This window comes from Xiphophorus couchianus, chromosome 12 (assembly GCF_001444195.1).
Source record: "Xiphophorus couchianus chromosome 12, X_couchianus-1.0, whole genome shotgun sequence".
Classification (NCBI taxonomy): domain Eukaryota; kingdom Metazoa; phylum Chordata; class Actinopteri; order Cyprinodontiformes; family Poeciliidae; genus Xiphophorus; species Xiphophorus couchianus.
Window position 1 is genome coordinate 10,242,680 of NC_040239.1, and position 6,000 is coordinate 10,248,679.

The window sequence follows — 6,000 nt, forward strand, 5'->3', positions numbered from 1 at the left end:
GATGAGGTCAGGACCTTCCTGCTCCCATCTGTTCCAACATGCAGTAAATTTTCAAATCAGAATTTATTTTACAAAGACAAATATTCTATTCAAACCATACCGGCAATGACTACAATCAAACATTTGGGGTAAAAAGCAGTGAGTTTGTTATATGACATCAACATCGACTTCAGAAAATTATTCTAATCATATTAATGATTTTTTTTTTTACCATGGACAGACCACATATGGTGATGCCACAGTATTCCAGTCGTACTTAAGTCCAGATTTTGATCATAAATACAATTTGAAACCTTCTTCGAGTTTAACCGGGTCACCAACGGCTGGTCAGATGACCTCCTTCAGGATTTCCCGGTAGAGACCTGAATTCATGGTTCCATAAGTCGTTCAGGTTCTGAAGCATCATAACACCACCACCATGTTTTAGCCTTTTTTTCTGAAAAACATTAACCTGAATTTTTTAACAGGCTAAACATTTTCCAAAAACAACATCTTGTTCCTTTGCTATGCAGAATATGTTTCCAAAACGTCATGGCAGTAAATATGTAAATATGAGATGAGCATTTTTCTATGTTTATCACCTTGTTGCTCTCCCATGGCTGCCATTTTTACCCAGTTTCTTACTTATTGAATCATGAACTCTGACCTTTACTGAGGCAAGTGAGACCTGCTTTGTGGCCTCCAGGATGTGTTTGTGAAGCGCTTTTAGTAATCTTGGTAACTGACCACTCCTGGAAGATTTCACCACTGTGCCATGTTTTCTCTGTGAATAATGCTACAGTTTGATGGAGTCCCAGAGTTCATGACTTTCTAAGGTTTTCTAATTGATCTATTCATGAATTCCTTTATATGAAGGCATGGCGTGTTGCTTTTTGAGGTATAAAGAGGAAGGTTTGGTTCATTTTCCTCGTAATCACAATTTAAAAAATAAATTTTGTATTTACTCTGGCTATTTTTGTCTGTTGTTAGCATTTGTTGGATGATGTAAAACATTTAAGAGTGATAATATAGCAAAAACATAATTAATGTACAAGAGGGTGAATACTTTTCACAATAGCAAGGATTGCAAACATTGAATGCAAAGAATGTTTATTCGGCTAGTTTTTCTTGTTATTTTCCAGCAATTTCAGAGGAAAACTCAGTGCTCGGAAGAAAATAAGAGATCATGGTTTAGTATTTCAAGCTTCTAGTGGCCTTATTTTTAATATGAGTTCTGAAAGCATGCAAAGAATTAATTTTACTGCTGTCAAATGGTCAAAGAGTAATTTCCCAAACTGCATTTGTAATGAGAGACCCTGCTGCTTCTGTATGTACCAGCAGGCCTCTGCAAATAAATGCACATTGTTATTCTGCAGCCTCTTATATCACAGATGCATGTTCATCACCTGGTATTCCTCATACAAGTGACATGAACCGTCCTCATCTGTGAACAGCAAACCCAGCAAAACTCCACGTCCAAAAGGAAGAGGGATCTCTGTGCTAATCCCTAATCTGACACACTCACCCATTTGTAAATACGTTACAGAGACATACAGACGCAAACACACACGTATAAGCCATCAGTAGGTATTGCCGCAGCTTAATATAATATGATTAGAGCTGACAGTAGTTTAATCCAGGCCCAGAGTGTGACTAATAGTTTGAGTCTGTTTTCATTAGGGAGGCTGATTGATAAAGGATGAACTGAATATGACAAATTTAATGAGAGGCATTTGAACAGAGAGATGGTGGAATAGTTTTACTTCCAAGCACGACTATTTAAACCCACAGAAGGACAATAACACCAACTCTTTGTTAATAAAAAAAAAAATGCACTGGGAAGCACCGCAGATAAAGATTGTGTGTGATTGAGATCATTCTGGGTTAAATTGATCAGAAAAAGGCAGAATAAGCAGCCTGCTGGCGTCATCTGCTGGACGCTCAGAAATTACCTCATTTCCTGGTTGTTTTAAAAGCTGTCACTAGAGAGCACTGTACTGCTGCAAACTAAACATTTTTGGACTTATTCTTTTCTCAGGTAGTCTGCATTTCCCTCTGGAGTAGCCTACAGATCACACCAGAGTAAAACTAACAACATGACGTGGGGACTGAAGTCAAATTTCCTGTTTCTGCACAGAATCCTGGCCAATAGAGTTGACTCTGATTCTGATCCATAGTTGTAAATCAAAAATCTGTCTTCAAACACTGGTAAATGTATAAAATGTGAACAATGACAGTGATAAAAGCCCTCTCAGTGAGGGGAGATGGATTAATGCAGGGCCGGATTAACAAGGGCCCCTGGGCTGAACCCAGTTATGGTGCCCGATCCACTAACAAAAAAATATTTTACTGATGCAAATTACAGTTCACTAATGAGTGATTCTATGCATCAGAAGGTATGAGCTGATGCATGGCAGGTTTAATTTGTCCCCTGGTCAGTGGCTCCAAAATATTTACTATAATTTCATGATTTTCAAATATTTCAGTATTGTTTATAGTCATAGAAATCGCAAAATGTTTATAAAACTGATGTCAGCCTACGAGTTTTGTACAAGGTGCAATGTCTGCAAAACATACATTGATTAAAAAATAAAAAAATCTAATAAAGTTGATGCCGTCGTTCTAACGTTTGACCCAGAATGCACGACAGCAAACTGCATCACATGATTGTTTAAGTGACGATTATTGTTTACTTGCCCTGTGTGGAGCAAACTTCCTTGTGTACACAACTACTACTTCCTCTTATCATAGTAATGAATGACCTTAAACAGATACTTTTGTCCGATTGACCCATATTTAGTAGTGAACATTTAACTCCCTGTAAATAAATAACGTTGCACATTATCTCTGCCTCATCTCCACTTAGGACACTATTTTAAAATCAAATAATCTAATTTATAATGTTTCAACATTCAGACAGAAACACAAACAATTTGAAAAAGTGTTGTTTTGCTTGACTCAACATGACTCTGTGAATTTTATTCATTAAATGTTATAAACTTGAATGAATTTGTTATTTTTTTTAAAAGGTCAGGGAGGATGTTCCACAAGTGAGGCACAGCAGATTTATTTTTATGTTTCTTTTTATGATAATCTTTCTTAGACAGAGCTAAAATAATCAACATACTGTAAAATGTGCAACTTAAATATTAACATCATGCAATTACAGATGGCAAAACATGTTAATACAGCTTTTATTGTGGCATGAACATAAATTGAAACATTTTGACAAATCCAAGCTTCCCTTTGATAACAAAATGCTATAATAATATAGAATAGCTACTGCCACATTTATCATAACATAGCCTTGAAAATAAATGTAGCTCCTCACTGCGTATGATGATGAGAAAAAATCTGATCTTTGCAGAGCCTTTTTTTAAACTTCTGCTGATTTGAGTTGATCCTTTTAATTAGTAATCCATGATTGGTGTATAAATATGACATGACACAGAGGCACACTTGTTCTGGCGGCTGGACACTTAGTTAAAAATAGACTAAAATTTAACTTGTCATCAAAAATAGTGAGCAGAATGGCAAAGAATGTAAAAATAATCTCTAAGACTCATAGTTTCATAAGTGCAGCAAAGAGAGACAGGCATGATAAGATCAATAAGTCACAACCATTCGATGGCTTAATAGATACTGAAGCAAAAGGTTTATTTTCTGTTTGGAGTTTGATAAACTCTACTGGGACATGCAGACATGTGCTTTGGTTAGATAGAAGTTTTAAAAAATGAGCTGCCATTAAATGTTATGATGATGTCTGTACAAATCAACACAGAAATTCTTACATTCTTACATGTAATCAAACTGGAAGTTATATTTCTCCACATTTTTCAGCTGAAGACTCAAGCATTTACATTAAAACCCGTGGCGAGCACCGTTCGTCGTGCTTTTACATATTTGTGCCAAAGTCCGGTCAAAGTAGGAATTTACCACTAATGTCAGATTTTTTGTGCCTGTTAGAACTGTAGGTTGTTTTACAACATTATAAATCAGAAGAGAAAATATATAATGTTGTTTTCTACTTCACATTAGCACTGAAGTCAACCTGATATGTAATAAGATTTTATTCTTTATTTCTACAAAGGTTGTTTAAAGAAAAGCAACGAGATGGAGAATCCTGTCAGTCTCTGAAATCTTGAAGGAATGCATCCATATTTATAAGTTTATATTCATGAAATGGCTTGCAGAGAACATTATGATTAAATGAAACCAAGGTGCAGAAGTGGAAGTTTAAGTTTTATAGAAAGATCGGTAAATATTCATATTTCAAACCTTTTTATTTATTTATGTTTGTCTTGACTAAAGCCCATTGGGCATTTTTCTGCTCTAGAGGTGGAAAAATGTGTCAAATGGAAGAAAGAAGTCAAATATAGTTCCACTTAAGAACGCGTTAGTGAACAGATACTTGTAAATGAGAGGAAGTGGGGGATTTTGCTTTGGCCATGGGTAAAAATAAGTGTAGGTGGCCCGATAATAAAAAATGAGGTAGTGGTTGGAGCTGATCTTTTAACAGAAGTGGGGCATTAATGTATACAGTGCTATAAAAAGCACTGGTTACATGTTACATGTTTCAAATCGTCAAACAAATAATGATTTTATTATAAACTAATTATTCCTAACCTTTAACAAATGGCAGCAAAATCTAACAATTGTGACAACTGGTCATGAATTTTTTTCATCACTGTAGAGGAACTTTGGCCCACTATGTTTGCAGAACATTTCAGTCACATTCAAACTTTGACTAGACCACTTCAGATACCTTTATTATGTCATTTTAGCTATTAAGAGATGGACATACTTAATTGTTGCATATTCCAAGTACTACTTGAGTTTAAAGTCAAGTAGACTTGGTATTTTATTGTTCTGTTGTGGTAACAATAAAGATCGTGGAAAAAAGAAATTCTGGGTAACTATATGGCTGCGACTGCATGGCACAACATCAATAGCGCCACAAACATAGATATTGTTCTGGAACATTCCCATAGAGGTAAAATTTATGTCATTGCATTTAATCTTTTTTTTCAAATTTACTGATATTTATGGAACAAACAGTGGAAAAAAACATTTTCAATTACGGTAAATTCAAAATCAAATTCAAAACTACTTTGTTGATCCCAGAGGGAAATTAAATTAATTTCAATCATACTGTCAGTTTTATTTATTTATTTTTTAAATTTACCATACAACTGAAATATATAACAAAAAAAATCTAAATTCTTATGAGAAATTTTTCACATTTCAAATTTTTCCTTTTGACATTCTCCAGGATCGGATGGTAAAGACCAGAAATCATGGATCCATTTGCAAAGCAGCCGTAAAAAATTACACGACCACCTTTTCTGACTAAACGTCTCATCTGCTTTTCCAGAAATGCTCTGTTAATTTCCCACCCAGTGTAACATGACCCACACTTTCCAAAAAGCTCCACTATTGACTCGTCACTCCATGGAATATTTTCCCAAAAGTTCCACATAAATACACATTAAAATGGGATGTAAATGAAAGGAGAAATGGCAGACATTTGTAAAGTGGAAAATATCTTACAGAGCTAAAGCTGAATGTTTGAAATAAGGTATATAAAAAGTCAGTTTGGAAGTAAACTTTAACAGTATGCACTTTAAATATCCTGTTGACATTTGGGAAAGACTCTCCAAACTAGATGAGAACAGTCTGCAAAACTCAAATCTCTAAAGCTGTTCACACAACTCTAGTGTGCAGACAGAACTTATGTCCGTGTTGGCAGTGGAAGAGGACTTTAGACTGTAAAATCCACTCTCTGCAGGATAATCCTCCAAAACACGCAGCAACAAACAGCTTCAATATCCCCTGATTCAGCAGGAGCACTGCAGGGTCAGTGTGTGAAGTTATGCATTTGCAACATACTCTGGGAAACCACTGCAATACTCTCGGGACTATTTTGTCTCTGCAGAGAGGCAGTGTTGAAGAAAAATGATCTGATGTACCAGAACAGACAGGTGTGTTTATGGAAAAGGAAGAGGAGTACAAGAATCAAAC